The following is a 14,800-nucleotide window of genomic DNA, read 5'->3' as shown; positions in this document are numbered from 1 at the left end:
CTCAGGAGCTGCAGGCATCAACAAGGCCAGTGGCTGAGGGCTGTCCTCATGTCCCACCCATTCTGTTGACACCGGCACTATAAGAACTCCCTCAGGATCAAGTTTATCTCTAAAGTGGAGTCACAATGGCTGCTTCACTTTCCCATTGGGTTACACTGGAAAATGACTGAGGAAACTAGCGTCAACGGTGTCACAAAACCTCTCGGAAACATCAAAAACAAGGCCTATGCCACCAGCTGGCTGCTGTCGGTGGACAAGCTCAGGAAGGGCAACATTCTGAGCCGCAGTCAGAACATGTGGGCCAGCAGGCCTGGCTTCCGAACCAGATGGGGCAGGCGGAACCCCTGGACAGAATCAGAAGGTTCTTGGAAGACCAGCCTTTTGTTTCAGTTCAGAGATCCAAAGCGGAAACTAATGGCACATCAAACTGTTAGAGATGTCCATTTCATAGCCTGGTGCTTTGCAGGGCAGGTGGAAAATGTATATATGATCCCCTGCCCAAGCCCAGGCCAGGCGCCACCCCTGGTCTCACCCTGGCTTGTCTGCCTGTCTGCCATTGCCCAAGGTTCCCCAACCCAGAACACTCTCTCCCTGTTCCACCTGGAAAAGCCCAGCTCTCCCATCAAAGTTCTGCTCAAAAAGTACTTTTCCTATTAAATCCACTTGCAAATGCCCAGCAGCCTTGCCACAGTGCTTGGTTCTGAGAGCAATGCCTGCAGCCTTTATCCTTTATCTCACTGACAGGGGCAATGGCCTCTAATGTGTCCATCCTGTCCACCAGTCTGAGGGGAGCTGGCCTGACACATCACACTAAAAGGAACAAGATGGTGAACTGATCGGATAAAACCCTGAGGCCCAGAGGAGGGTGCGCCACACTGGGTCCCTGGGGCCCATGCTGGGAGGCACCACCCAGATCACATTGAGGCAAGAAGGACTGATTTCCTGGCTGCTAAAGTGCTGCAGGAAGGCCTGAGACTTTGGCTCCCCTGGACTCAGAGCTGGAAGAAGGGGCCCTGTGGAGGGTCAGCACTTTCCCCACTCAGAAATCCACAGAGGCTTCTCTTTTGCAGGATAGCAGGTGCCCCTCAGGCTCTGCCCATTGCATCTCTGGCTGGCCACAAAACCAGGGTCGAGTTACCATGTAGCCTGGCCACGGGTATGCAGAGCTCTCTAAGGCAACAAAGAAACAGGGCCCAGGAGGACCCACAGCACCTACCCACACTTGGGGGCCTGTCTTCTAAAAGTGCTGGGTTAGAGAGAAATAAGATGGCAATGTAGGTAAATGCCGTTACTTGCCGCCTCCCACAACCACATCAAAATTACAACTACTAGGTGTAGCGGTTAATAATGCAGATTTTTTTCAATAGACGGAGTTACACATATGTTGATATACAGTATATGCGATTTGATATGTATGCTATTTTGTTGTATTGACAACAAGCTTCAAAACTTCATATGTCAAATTTTCTGAAGGTGTTAACATCATAGATATTTTTACACTTAAAAATGTCAAATTTCATGCCAAAAAAGGGCATTTGTGGGAAGTTTTAATTCATTACTTTATTTTGAAGAAAAGTGCTGCTGAATACTTCGGGAAGGTTATGGTGAACATGCTCTATCTCAATATAATTGTCAACGCTGGTTTAAATGCTTTAAAAGTGATGATTTCGATGTGAAAGACAAAGAACGTCTAGGTCAACCGAAAAAAGTTTGAAGACCAACAATTATAAGAATTATTGGATGAAGATGCGTGTCAAACACAAAAACAACTTGAAGAAAGATTAAATGTTGCTCAGCAAACAATTTCCAATCGTTTACAAGCAATGGGAAAGATTTTAAAGGAAGAAGAATGGGTGCCACATCAACTGAACGAAAGACAAATGGAAAAACCGAAAACTCATCAGTAAAATGTTGCTTCAGTGGCACGAAAGAAAGTCTTTTTTGCATCAAATTGTGACTGGCGATAAAAAGTGGATTTATTTTGAGAATCCCAAATGCACAAAATAACAGGTTGATCCAGGTCAACCATCAACATCGACTGCAAGGCCAAATCGCTTCAGAAAGAAGACAATGCTCTGCGTTTGGTGGGACCAGGAAGGTGTGGTGTATTATGAGCTTCTAAAACCAGGTGAAACCATTAATACTGATGACTACTGACAACAAATAATCAATTTGAACCACGCTTTGGTTGTGAAACCACCAGAATGTGCCCAAAGATATTGTAAGTAATTTTGCTTCATGATAACACACCATCACACACTTCAAAACCAGTGAAAGACATGTTAAAAGATCTTTCCTGGGAAGTATTAACCCAACCGTTATATTCACCAGACCTTGCTCCTTCAGATTAGCACTTGTTCCAATCGATGGCACATGCACTTTCTGAGCAGCACTTCAAAACATGTGAAAAAGTGGAAAATTGGGTCTCTGAATGGTTTGCCTCAAAACAAGAGAAGTTCTATTGGGATGGTATCCACAAATTACCTCAAAGATGGGGGAAAGGTGTAGCTAGCAATGGACATTACTTTGAATAAAGCACTTTTGATGTTTCTCTTGAAATTATTGTGCTTTTTCTTTGATTACAAAATCCACATTATTAATCAGTACACCTAGTAAAATGCAGAATAACCATCATTCAGAACTGCCTGAAAGCTGCCTAAAACTAGAGAAGTAAAGAAGAAAGTTGAGACTAGTAGGAGGGGCAGGGGGGCAAAGGCGCAGAATGGGTTGGTTTGACACCCACATGTGCCATTTTTTTAATCAGGAGGGATATCTCCAAGGCCTCCCATGAGAAACAAGGGAGTCCCAGCTCCACATCAGCCCCCCAGCCCAGGGTTCCAGAGCTTGGAAGAGAAGTCCCTTTAACTTCAGGTTGTAAAAACCAGCAGGGATTGTGGCTGAATGACATAGAGGCTGCTGGAGTCCCAGGTGTTGCTTTTAAAGGGTCCACACACAAACATACAAGGTCCCGCTTCCTCTGAGCTCCAGCACCAGGTGGTGGCTTTTGGGGAATCCAAGGACATATGGGAAGGAACTGGATTGTCTGGCATTGGGGCAAGAACTCAGGAGCAGCTTTCTCCCAGACAAGGATGCTCGCAGGGGTCTCATTGTTCCTGTGCTGGGTCCTCCACTGTTACAGAGCTAACTAGCAGCCATATCTGAGTTTCCAACAACATGGCCCACACTATTTGCTCCACCCTGGTGATTTCCTGAGACTCTGCCCCATCCAACTTGCAGCCCTACCCAAGCTGTTTGCAACTGCTTTTCCATATGAATGGCCTTTCCTGGCTCAGGTTTCAGACTTTGCTAAAATCTCTTAAACAAGCAGCAGCTAGAGTCAGTGTGCCCCAAATCTATCAATAAAAGGCCCAAGACCCAGCACTAGCACCAGCCTGCCTTGCTCACAGCTGGTCTTCACCTGGGCACTTCCTAGCCCAATACAAGTAGCAGCCATCTGCAGATCTCTCTGTAGCTCCTGCCAGGTGACCCCAGGCACTGGTGGACTTTGCACCTCCTGGGACACCCATAGCCAGTGCACCTGGTGGACAGCTTCAGACCACACCAGATTACAAATCTACACATCCACAAGTGACACACTCAAGGGGAAGACTCAGTGAGCACCAAAGCCCTACTGAAGCAAATCCTGCTCCATAGGGATGTCTCCTGCACAGCAGCTCTTCCATTGTAGTTAGAGCTGGTCTTCTCAGCCAGTTGGCCTGGAGGTCAACTCCTCCCAGTGACACCAACAGCAATCAAGGCTCAACTACAACAAGACTGTGCACACAGCCCACACAGGGCTGCACCTAGCGTGCCCAGCTCAGGTGACTGGAGAGGCTGAGCCACTGGGCCCTACAGGACACCTACTACACAAGGCCACTCTACAAATTCCAGGAGACATAGCAGCTCTACTTAATATATAGAAAGAAATACAAGGAAGCAGACAACATGCGGACACAAAGAAACATGTCACAAATGAAAGAAAAGAAGAAATCTCCAGAAAAATAATTAAATGAACTGGAAGCAAGCAAACTACTAGATACAGAGTTCAAAATAATGGTTATAAGGGTGCTCAAGGATGATAATTTCAAAGAACTTAGTGAGAATTTCAATGATCTTAGTGAGAATTTCAAGGAAATTAGTGAGAACATCAAAGATGTGAAAAGGGACCAGTCAGAAATAAAGGAAACACTAACAGAAATGAAGAATAATTTACAAGGAATCTACAGTAGAGTAGAGGATGCCAAGAATCAAATCAGTGATTTAGAATATGAGGAAACAAAAACCACACAACCAGAAGAGAAAAAATAATACAAAAATATGCAGATAGTGTAAGGAGCCTCTGGGACAACTTCAAATGTACCAGCATTCAATCATGGAGAAGGAGAAGGATAGAGCAAGATATTGAAAACCTATTTGAAGAAATAATGACAGAAAACTTTCCCTACCTGGTGACAGAAATACACTTACAAGTCCAGTAAGTGCAGAGGGTCCCAAACAAGACAAACCCAAAGAGGCCCACACCAAACACATCATAATTAAAATGCCAAGGGTTAAAGACAAAGAGAGAAGCTTAAAAGCAGTAAGAGAAAAGCAGTTAGTTACCTACAAGGGAGTGCCCATATGACTGTCAGCTGATTTTTCAATAGAAATTTTGCAGGCCAGAATGGAATGACAATAAATACTCAAAGTGATGAACAGCAAGGACCTACAACGAAGATTACTCTACCCAACAAAGTTATCAATTATAACTGAAGGTCACATAAAGAGCTTCACAGATAAGAAAAAGCTAAAGGAGTTCAGCACCACCAAACTAGTATTACATGAAATGTTGAAGAGTATTCTTTAAGAAGAGGAAGAAGAGATAAATAATATGAACATTAAAATGGCAATAAATATATATCTATCAACAATTAAATCTAAAAATCAAAATAAACAAACAAGAAATCTAATAAATAAAATAAACTGATGAATGAAATAGAATCAGAGGTATGGAAACATGGAACAGACTGATGAATCTCAGAAGGAAGGGGGAGGGAGAGGGAAGAGATTAACCAAAGGTCTTATATGCATACTAGAGGCCTGGTGCATGAAAATTCATGCACTGGAGGGGGAGTCCCTCAGCCAAGCCTGCCCCCTCTCACAGTCCGCGAGCCCTCAGGAGTGGGAGGCAACCCGGCGATCAGGGAAGGTGACGCCCCATCACACCTCTGCTGCTGCCACTGCCGGAAGTGCAAGCCTCAGCCAGCCCTGGTTACCTGAGCCTTGGGCGGCCCTGAGTGGCTGGGCAGCTGCCATCCAAGGCTTGCCTGTGCCTTGGGCCAGCCCTGGGGACTGGGGGGCTGAAGGGACTGGGGGACTCCGGAGGCAGGTGCCCTAGCAGGGCTGAGGAGGCTGGGTGCCACCATCTTGTGGGTGTGGGCACCGCCATCTTTGAGGGTGGGGCAGTCAATTAGCATATTCCCTCCTTATTGGCTGTGGGAACCACCATCTTTGCGACAGCGTGAGGGTAAATTAGCATATTTCCTCTTTATTAGATAGGATATGCATTACCTATGGGCACAGACAATAGGGCGGTGAAGGCCTGGGGTGGGGCAGGAACTGTGTGGAGGTGGGCAAAGTGGGGATAAAGGATGGCCATCTGAAATACTCTCAACAATAAAGATTTTAAAAAACAAAAATAAAAGTGCTGGGTTAAGGGGCTGTGGGTGACCTGCTGATAAAAGAGGCAGGACTGCACATCCAGCAAGACCCCAGGACAAGATGGAAACACACAGGACAGGCAGCCAAAGGGTGGAATTAGGAGCAGCCCCATCATCCTCCCAGAAACCTCTGGTGAGCGTGTGCCTCTCACCTCTGCAAAGTTGGGCTCTGCAAGGTAAGGGGTCCTGGTTCCAAAGGGACACAGTGAGAGTGCCCCTGAGGTCCAAGCCATGGCAGCCATCTGAGGGGCTCCTGAGGCAGGCGTCAGGTGAGAGGTCACCATCTTGACCTGCTCACCAGGAGATGTGGGGTAGAGTGGAGTGACTCAGCAGGCCCCTCTAATGCTCCCTTGTGTAGTTTTGATGGCAAATAGCAATTAGGGGTGCAGCATGCTGGGCCAGTAACGGCATGGTGACCAGGGGTTCGAAGCCCTCAAGGATGAAGGTTTAGGTCTGGCCACCAAGTCAGCCACTAGCCCAGCAGAGTTGCTGGCCAAACATGAAGGGTCTGGAAAGGAAAGAGAAGCACATTAATCCATTTCAGTTGGGGTTCTGAGACCAGCAACAGTGGTTGGGCTGTAATTTGCCCACTAACCTTCCTCTTCTAAGTTTCCTGCGGGACAGGATTGCCAAATAAAATACAGGATGCCCAGTAAAAATTAATTTCAAATAAACAATGATTAGTTTCTTTAGTGTAAGCATGTCTGTAATATTACATGGAACATAACCACACTAAAAATATGTACTCATTGTTTATCTGGACTTCAAACCTACCTGGGAATTCCATATTTTTATTTTCTGAACCTGACAACCTTACTCCAGGAAGAGAAACCACTGGCAGCCTGGAGTGATCCCAAGACCTAAAAGAGGAAGTGGATCAAAATAGAGGAGTGGACTTGGGTGATGCTGTCATTCACTGTTCATATCCTCACTGTGTGTGAGCGCCCCCTGCCACGCCCACCCCCACCCTACTCCCTGCTCTGGGGCTGTCCTGGGAGATGGTGCTCAGCAGACACCCCTGTTGGGAGGTGGCTCCAGCTGAAGAAAACTACCTTGCCAATCCATGCCACCTTCGGAGGGCTGCCTGTACTTGTGATGGGTGACCCCATCTTTTCACCCGAGTGCGGAGCAGCTTCTTCCCACTCCAGAGCTCTATGCAGGCTGACTGCGGCCTTTCTGGTAGGACATCGCATCTCAGTGCCCAATCCTGCTTCCTTCCCCTGACTCCACTGGTATTTGACCTGAGAGTACTCCATAATAAACACCCCACTTAGAGGCTGAGGGAGGAGAGATCACATCACAGCCCTGTGCCCAAAAGCATGTCCTCAGAGGCAAGACACATTGGTTTTCAGAGCTCATTGCTTTGAGGCATTCAGCATTTTTAGATGCTACGGTTCAAAAATGATCAAGAAACAGTTTTGCGTTTCTACATGTAAGGAAGCAAAGGAACAGTGTCTCAAAGGAACCACATCACCTACCTACCATCAACCTGGATGTTGGAATGTCATCCCAAACATCCCCTTTCTACTTCCCCATAAACCTGTCCTCCTCCAGATTTCTTCATTTAGGGTCCTGGTTACACCATTTCCCTAACCTCTGAGCTTAGAAACTCTCCAGTGATCTTTGACTCCCACTCAATGCACCCTGTCCACCCTGCCCTGTGTACACTCTTCCTTCCATCCTCTAATCATTCCTCCATCCACCCCTTCCCCTGCCTCTTACCTGAGTCCTCCTAGGACTCTTGGCCTTTCTTTTCTATTTTTTTTTTAATTTTTAGTTTTTAATTGATTTTTAGAGAGAGAGAGAGGGAGAGAGCAGCATCAATGTGGAAGTGAAACATGAATTGGCCTCCTCCTACACGCCCCCTACTGGGGATCAAGCACACAACCCGGGCATGTGCCCTGACCAGGAATCGAACCAGCAACCTTTCAGTGCACAGGATGATATGATACCCAACCAACTGAGCCACAGCAGCCAGTACTCTTGGCCTTTCTTTTCTCTCCTACTTCCATTCACTACAGCCAGGCACCTCTTCCTTTGGTACAATTCTTACCTTGTAACAGGGGAATATGAGTCATGGTGATAGAAGGCTTAAAGAATCAGCATATGGTTTTCCCTGTATCCTTTCTCTGTGCCCTGGGACCAGGAACATTCTAGATAGATGCTGCTTTGCCAGCCTGCATGCTCAGAGTGGTATGACCAGTAGTGAATGGCTCGTGTGAACAAGAAGGAGCTCTGTGTGACTGGAAGCCCCTGAGGTTTGGAGCACTGTGAAAGTTAGTTGCTAATAACCCTGTTGCTAGTAACCTTTCCTAAGGTACACTGGACCATCCAGAGTGCCCCCGAGTCTCAGAAGTAATGTTCACATGTGACAAGGGATGCTCTGTTGTTTTACAGTGTTCAACTGGAAAGACGGTTCATGAACTTTGGAATAACCCAGCACTATGCACTGCTACCCAGGGGAGGAGTCAGAAAAAGCTATCTGCTTTTCACCTACTGCTTCAATTTTCAGAAAATTGCCCAAAGTTATTGCAAACCATTTGCATTTTTGTTGGCTTGGCAAAGGGAGTTGGCAATATCCAATAATCCCTTGTTAAAAGCCACGTCACTATTTATGTAGAGAACACAAATGTTACAAGGAGACTTCTTAGAAAGCTGGCAAGAAGAGGAGGCCAAACGGGAACAGTTGTTTGTAAACAAAGGGATAGGAGACCACATTGCCTCAGTGTCTTTGACTTGGGGACTTTTTATTACATAACTAGAGGCCCAGTGCGCGAAATCGTGCGAGACCCAAACCCGCCCTGTGTGAGCCACAGGATTCCAGAACCACCCTGCACGAGCCGTGGGCCCCGCTTCCACCGCGCCAACCCCGCCAACCCTGCCAACCCCGAGTGAGCCCCACCAGCCCCATGTGAGCCCCGCCAGCCCCACACAGCCCCACCAGCCCCGCACATGCCCTGCCAGCCCCGCGTGAGCCCTGCCTCACTGCACGAGCCGTGAGTCCCGGCCCAAGAGAGGTGCTCCATGCACCTCCTGGTGACCTGTCGTTTGGTCGTTCTGCTGTTACAGCATCACGACCACAGGCCTTTTATAATATAGATTGATTAAAACGACAAGTCCCTGTCCTGTAAGCTTGGAGTGGGTTTTACTCCCTGCCTTGGAAGAAGCCATGCATCTTAGCTCTGCACCCCAAACAGAGTTCTCGAACTAATCCTGAACAGTCTCACTGGGAGCATTCCTGCTGCAGCTCTGCAGTCTTTCACTGAAGAAACTCAGAGCACTATGAAAGTTAAGTCAGAAAAGTGTGTGCAGCTCTGCAAACGAAAAGGAAAAATCCAGGTTTATGTGCCCTGTTGCTAGTACCAAAGAATTTATCACTTTACAAAGAAACTTGAACTCAATTCCTTTAAAATTGGGGTGTAGTGTGAGCACTTAACATGCAATTTCATTTCCACAGTATTCCATCTTAACTCCTCACCTGTATAATCAGCTTACAAGGTTAGATTTTTAAAAGAGGGTTAAATATTCAAGTGTAGTGTTGGGGAAGCAGCACCCATGTCCTCCAATTTCCTTAAAGTGAACACAGTTTCATGAAGAAGAATAAGTGAAGACAAGTGGCTTTAAAAAAAATGCAGCTTTTCTTACTCTGAATTTACCATAACCAAAAAGGCCACTGGGCTGCCATTGATGGTTCTAAGTCAGAGCAGAAAGAAGGAAACACATCTCAGTGGTGTGAGGGGAATGGAATGCCACCTCCAGACCACAGGCCTGCACTCAGAGGCTGATTCTGAAATACGAAAGCAACAGGTATCCAAATACCTGTGGACTGAGAGAAACACAGGTGGGCAGAATGTATCCTTGAACAAGACATTTGGACCCCAGTGGACCTCTTTGATCTCTTTCATTATCTGTAATGTTGAGCTGAATATTGCCTGCACTGTCCACCAACAGTTTTGGTTGGGAGATCAAATGAAATAAGGCTTATGATGCTCCCCTAAATGTTGAACCACATCATAATGGTAATAAACCTGGTTTATTGAACATTTAGCACATTTCAGGCATGTGCTAAGCATCATTTCATTATCACAGCACATTAGGAGGCAAAAAAGACATGACCTTCATTGTACAGGGGAAGGTAAGACTTTGGTTAAGTGGTTCATCCATGGTCTTACTGGTTGTGAACCAGGTCAAGCTGACCCTCATACTTGAGCATTTAATTATCAATAATACTATACCAATATTATCAATAATACTATATAACTAATATATTAATAATACTATATCAATAATACTATATCAATACTATATCAGTAATATTAATATAATAGTAATAAAACTATAATACAATACTATAATATTATATAATAACTAGAGGCCCGGTGCATGAAATTCATGCACAGGGTGTGTGTGTGTGGGGGGTCCCCTCAGCCCAGCCTGCACCCTCTCCAATCCGGGACCCCTTGGGGGATGTCCGACTACCGGTTTAGGTCAGATCCCGGAGATCAGACCTAAACCGGCAGTCAGACATCCCTCTCACAATCCTGGACCACTGGCTCCTAACCGCTCACTTGCCTGCCTGCCTGATCATCCCTAACTGCCCCCCCTGCCAGCCTGATCACCCCTAACTACCTCTGCCTGCCAGCCTGGTCACCCCTAACTGCCCCCCTGCTGGCCTGATCACCCCTAACTACCTCTGCCTGCCGGCCTGATTGGTTGCCCCTCACTAACCCCCCTGCTGGCCTGGTCTCCCCACGCAGCCTGCTGCTCGGTCATTTGGTCGCCCCTCACTAAGCCCCCTGCCAGCCTGGTCATCCCACGCAGCCTGTTTGGTTGTCCGTTCAGTTGCGACGGTTGCTTGGGCTTTTATATAGATAGATATAATACCATATAGTGTGTATTACTATAGCATACTAGTACTTATTATACAGGTACTATGTTACTATGTTACTATAGTATAGTAATATGTTGTATAATACATAGTACATGTTACTATCCATATAATAATATAATATAAGAATGGTATAGTAATTCCACCACAGGAGATGCCAGGGTCAGTGGTAATAATTAACATTGCATACATATATAGCCAAAAAGCACTATGTTATGGCCATAATTTCCTTTGAACAAACCCTGTTGTTTATTAAAAGCGATATTTATATTATATGAACTACATCATAACAACAAAACATTTTTAGCATTTTCCTATTTTTTTTACAAGTACTTGAAATAAGGATTAGCATTTAAACTTTTTCAAGGATATAGTCACATTGATTTTAACAAATTGTAGTCCCCCATCCTTTTAAAGAATGAATTAGTGAGAAAATAGTTTATCCCAAACAAGGTTTTATAATTTATTTTTTGTATCTAGTATGGTTTTTTAAAAAATATTTTTCTTGCATGCTAAAGTATAATTTTAAAAGATTAAGTTTTAAGATATGAATTAAGTAAATTCAGCTTACGGTCTCTATGTAAACATGATTTGAAATTTAAATACTCCATTCAGATTGGGCCCCATCTGCAACAGCAGTTCAACATCTGGACAATTCACTGAAATAAGCGATCTCCTCACAGAATATGAGCAGTCTTTGTTTCAGGCAGATATTCAGTTAACTGTCTTCCTATTTGTTTTCACTTTTTAACAAGTTGTGACATTTGAAGATAAATGTCTAGTCTTTTAGTGAAGAAAACTTTGATTTTCTCAATTGTATGGAGGCAGGGTCAACTTTAAAAACTTTTGTTACTTTTGTTTTAATTATGAGTAAATATAGAAGTCTTTGGTGAGCCCTGGCAGTGAGTCCCTTTTCGCTCCCTCCAGGTCCTTAGGGGTAATGAGGACATCAGGAGCTTCAGTGATTGGAATACAGTATTGTTTGTACTCACCTCACCATTAAAAAATCACTTATAGTAGATCAATATGACAAATGAGGAAACCAGAAGATGGCGTTGAAGATTAGCAATCACAAGAGGTAGACTGGTAAGGTCTCAGAAAGTTTTGTACAGTGTCTGTTGTTTTGAACTTCTAAAAGTGGATGGGTGGAAAAGTGCTGAAACTAACTAATGCTGAGCAGAGTGCACATGCATGACAGTGTGAAAAGTTCTAGTTCACCCTTTTTGTTCTTAGCCCTCTCCTTCTGTCTGTTGTTTGTGAGCACTTTGGGGGAAAAACAGTTCACTGACTGCAATGTAAGGCAGCATGATGGCAACATTCTTCACCTTTACTGAAATATCCCAAGTTCCTGGAATAGTTCCTCACAAGTAGTAGATGCTCAAAACGTATTTGTTGAATGAATGAATCTGTGACAGGATGAGAAAGGAAGAAGATGTTATGACCAGAATTTCCTTTGAGCATACCCTGTTGTTTATTACAGAGACTCTGATCATGGAAAATTTACTTGGGTGAATAGATGTCATCCTGTTAATTTCTGAGAAAGTTCATTAGTGTTAGGAAAAGTGTACCTAATCTATGTCTGACTGCCTATTTTATTCTAGACTAGACTTAGTGTTTTCTTTGGGTAGGAGACACTGATCCATCATAGGAGATTAAAAGAAAAACTGAGAAATAAGTGAAATCAAAAGCTTTTCAAAAGTTGCCAGTTGAAACTGGGGTGATGGTGGTCTAAAATCATATAGAAACTGGTGATCTGACGGTTTACCTGAAATTGCTAAGTAAATAAACATGCTCAGAGTATCAAAAATGCTGTGGTGAAAGTTTAGTAGACAGGTATTCAGGCAATTAATTTCAATATTAAGAACATCTTGGAAAATTAAGTAAAATTATTCCTATTCTGGACATTCCTATTCTCCACTACTAAGTTGCTTTCTACCCGGTTGAGTTTAAAACTATGTCATTTTAAATTTTATTTATTGATTTGAGAGAGAGATTTGTTGTTCCACCTATTTATGCATTCATTGTAGACTCTTGTATGTGCCAGGATGGGGGATGGAACCTGCAGCCTTAGGGATGACACTCTAACCAACTGAGCAATCCAGCCAGGAAAACGAAGTCATTTTAAGGTGACCTGAAGTCCAGAAGCAAATACGCACTTGGATACTTCAAGATCCCTCTCTCAACTCTCATGTAGCCATAATTAAAACTTTGGGGGCTATGCATTGTCTGTCATTTCAAACATACAGACTGTATTTGAACCACGGTTTTTAGCTCAGGGGATCTGGGCCGGTTCCTTTTTCCTTTTTAATGAGTATGCCTGTCTCTAAACACCGCAGAGGGGCAGAGTTCTCAAATGCAGCAGCAGGGCCAAGCATGCCCCCACCCACCCTCAGTTCTTCATCACGGACAATTCCTCGGTCTTCGGTTACTCTGCAAGTGAAGTCCCCTTCGCACCAGATTCCCGCACCTACACTCCCCCCACCCCCTACTTCCCGCCCTAACCGCACTGCTGTTGTTTAGCTGTTATTAGTTATCGACTAGCCTCCTGCAGGTCCTGGAGCAGAGGCGAGGCCCCCATTTCGCGCCTTGCCCTTCTCAGGAAATCACCGCCAGTGAGGGTCCTTGAGGCGAGCTCTCCGACTCGTTGGCCTGCGCGGGGCGGGGTCCGAGAGCGCCGGAGTCCCCAGCCCGGTCGCGGCTGCGCCTCGCTCGCTCGCGGGCTCCCGGATCCCTCCAAGCTCTGCTCTCGGCTCGCAGCGCCCCCTCCCCGCCCCAGCGGGAGCAATCGGCCTCGCCCCGCCCCAGGCTCCGCCCCCAGCGCGGCTTTTAAGCTCTTAAAGTTCCTCTTTCGCACCTCGGAGTCTTAGTTTCACCATTTGAACTTGGGACCCACTGCTGCCCTCGGCTCCGAGTCCGGGGCAAGGTAAGACTTGGGGTCGGGCAGGAGCACAGACGTGAGGCTGGCGGGACCGAGAACCTGGAGGGAGGGGCCAGAGCTTCCCGGGACCGTCCCGAGGACAGCGCTGGGGACCCCGCTTCTGAGCCGGAGAAAGCACGCTCCCCTGGAGGGAGTCCTGATGCCCACGCGTGTGCTCCCGGCCCAAGGGTTTGTGGGGACTCTGCGGAGGGACCCCGGCCCACTGCCCGAGCATCTCCGCTGGCTCTCCCTGCTCCCGCGTCCCCACTATTCTGTGGGTCGACCCAGCGCGGGCCGGGGCGAGGTGCTGGCGTGCGCTGGACCAAATGGAGAAAGACTCGGGGCCTCAGAAGGGGCCGAGACGGGGCCGTCGAAGGCACTCACACCGGGCAGCAGGCTTTCCTGCGGGGGACAGTCCCTTACTTCTGAGACTCCTTCTGCTCGTTTGCTCTTAAGGGACCCAAACTCACCGTGACCTCCGGCGCGTGTTTCCCTGGCTGGTGGTGAAGGAGGAGGAGCTCCAAATTTGGGCACCCGGGGCCTGCGCTCTGCTGCCTCAACCCCAGCCCTCCCCGGTCTCTCGCCTTCCCCGCACCCTCCCCACCTCCGCCAGCCTCCAGGGCTGGGCTGATACTTCCCGGGCGCAGAGGGTATCTCCGGCTGCTTGGCCGCGCTCCTCGCCAAGGGCCGCGTCACTGCCGTGTGTTGCCCCCGGGGTCCATTTGATCCTTGCTCTCTGGCGAGGGCTCAGGGGCATTCTTGGGACAGAGTACGGGTGCGGGAGAAGGCCAGGAGGAGGCTGCTGGGTGCTGAGCATCTGGAACTCCCCGGCCGCAGGCTGGCCTTGTGCCTGATTGGCGAGCGGGGGCCACCGAGGGAGTGTGAAACGGGGAATGGGCCAGAGTGGAAACTGACAGCGAGGGAGGAATGGACTGATACCAGCTTCAGGATGGGCAAAGGGGAGCGGGAACCTTTAGTGAGTGTGCAAACGGAGTGCCAAGAGGGGCGGCAGCTGGATTTGGGAGTGTGAGCAAAGGCCGGAGTGTGTGTATGGGCTGTGGGGTGCGTAACCAGAATGGGGAGTCTAAAAGGTGGGGTAGGAAGACAGACTCCGCGGAGGAGGCAGGATTGTGCTGGCCAAGGGGACCAGCCCCGGCAGCTGAGAGGGTGTCGTCCCTCAGGGACCTGTGGTGACACCGACCTCAGAGCGCGCGCCCTGCTGCCTCGGAGACCCTGGGCCTCGTGGTCACCGCCGCAGGGGTTGGGGATCGGTGCCCTGAGCGCTGTGCGCGGCTC

Source organism: Eptesicus fuscus, chromosome 9, assembly GCF_027574615.1.
Source record: "Eptesicus fuscus isolate TK198812 chromosome 9, DD_ASM_mEF_20220401, whole genome shotgun sequence".
Taxonomy (NCBI): Eukaryota; Metazoa; Chordata; class Mammalia; order Chiroptera; family Vespertilionidae; genus Eptesicus; species Eptesicus fuscus.
The sequence above is the reverse complement of the archived record's forward strand: the minus strand, read 5'-3'. Positions refer to the sequence as shown.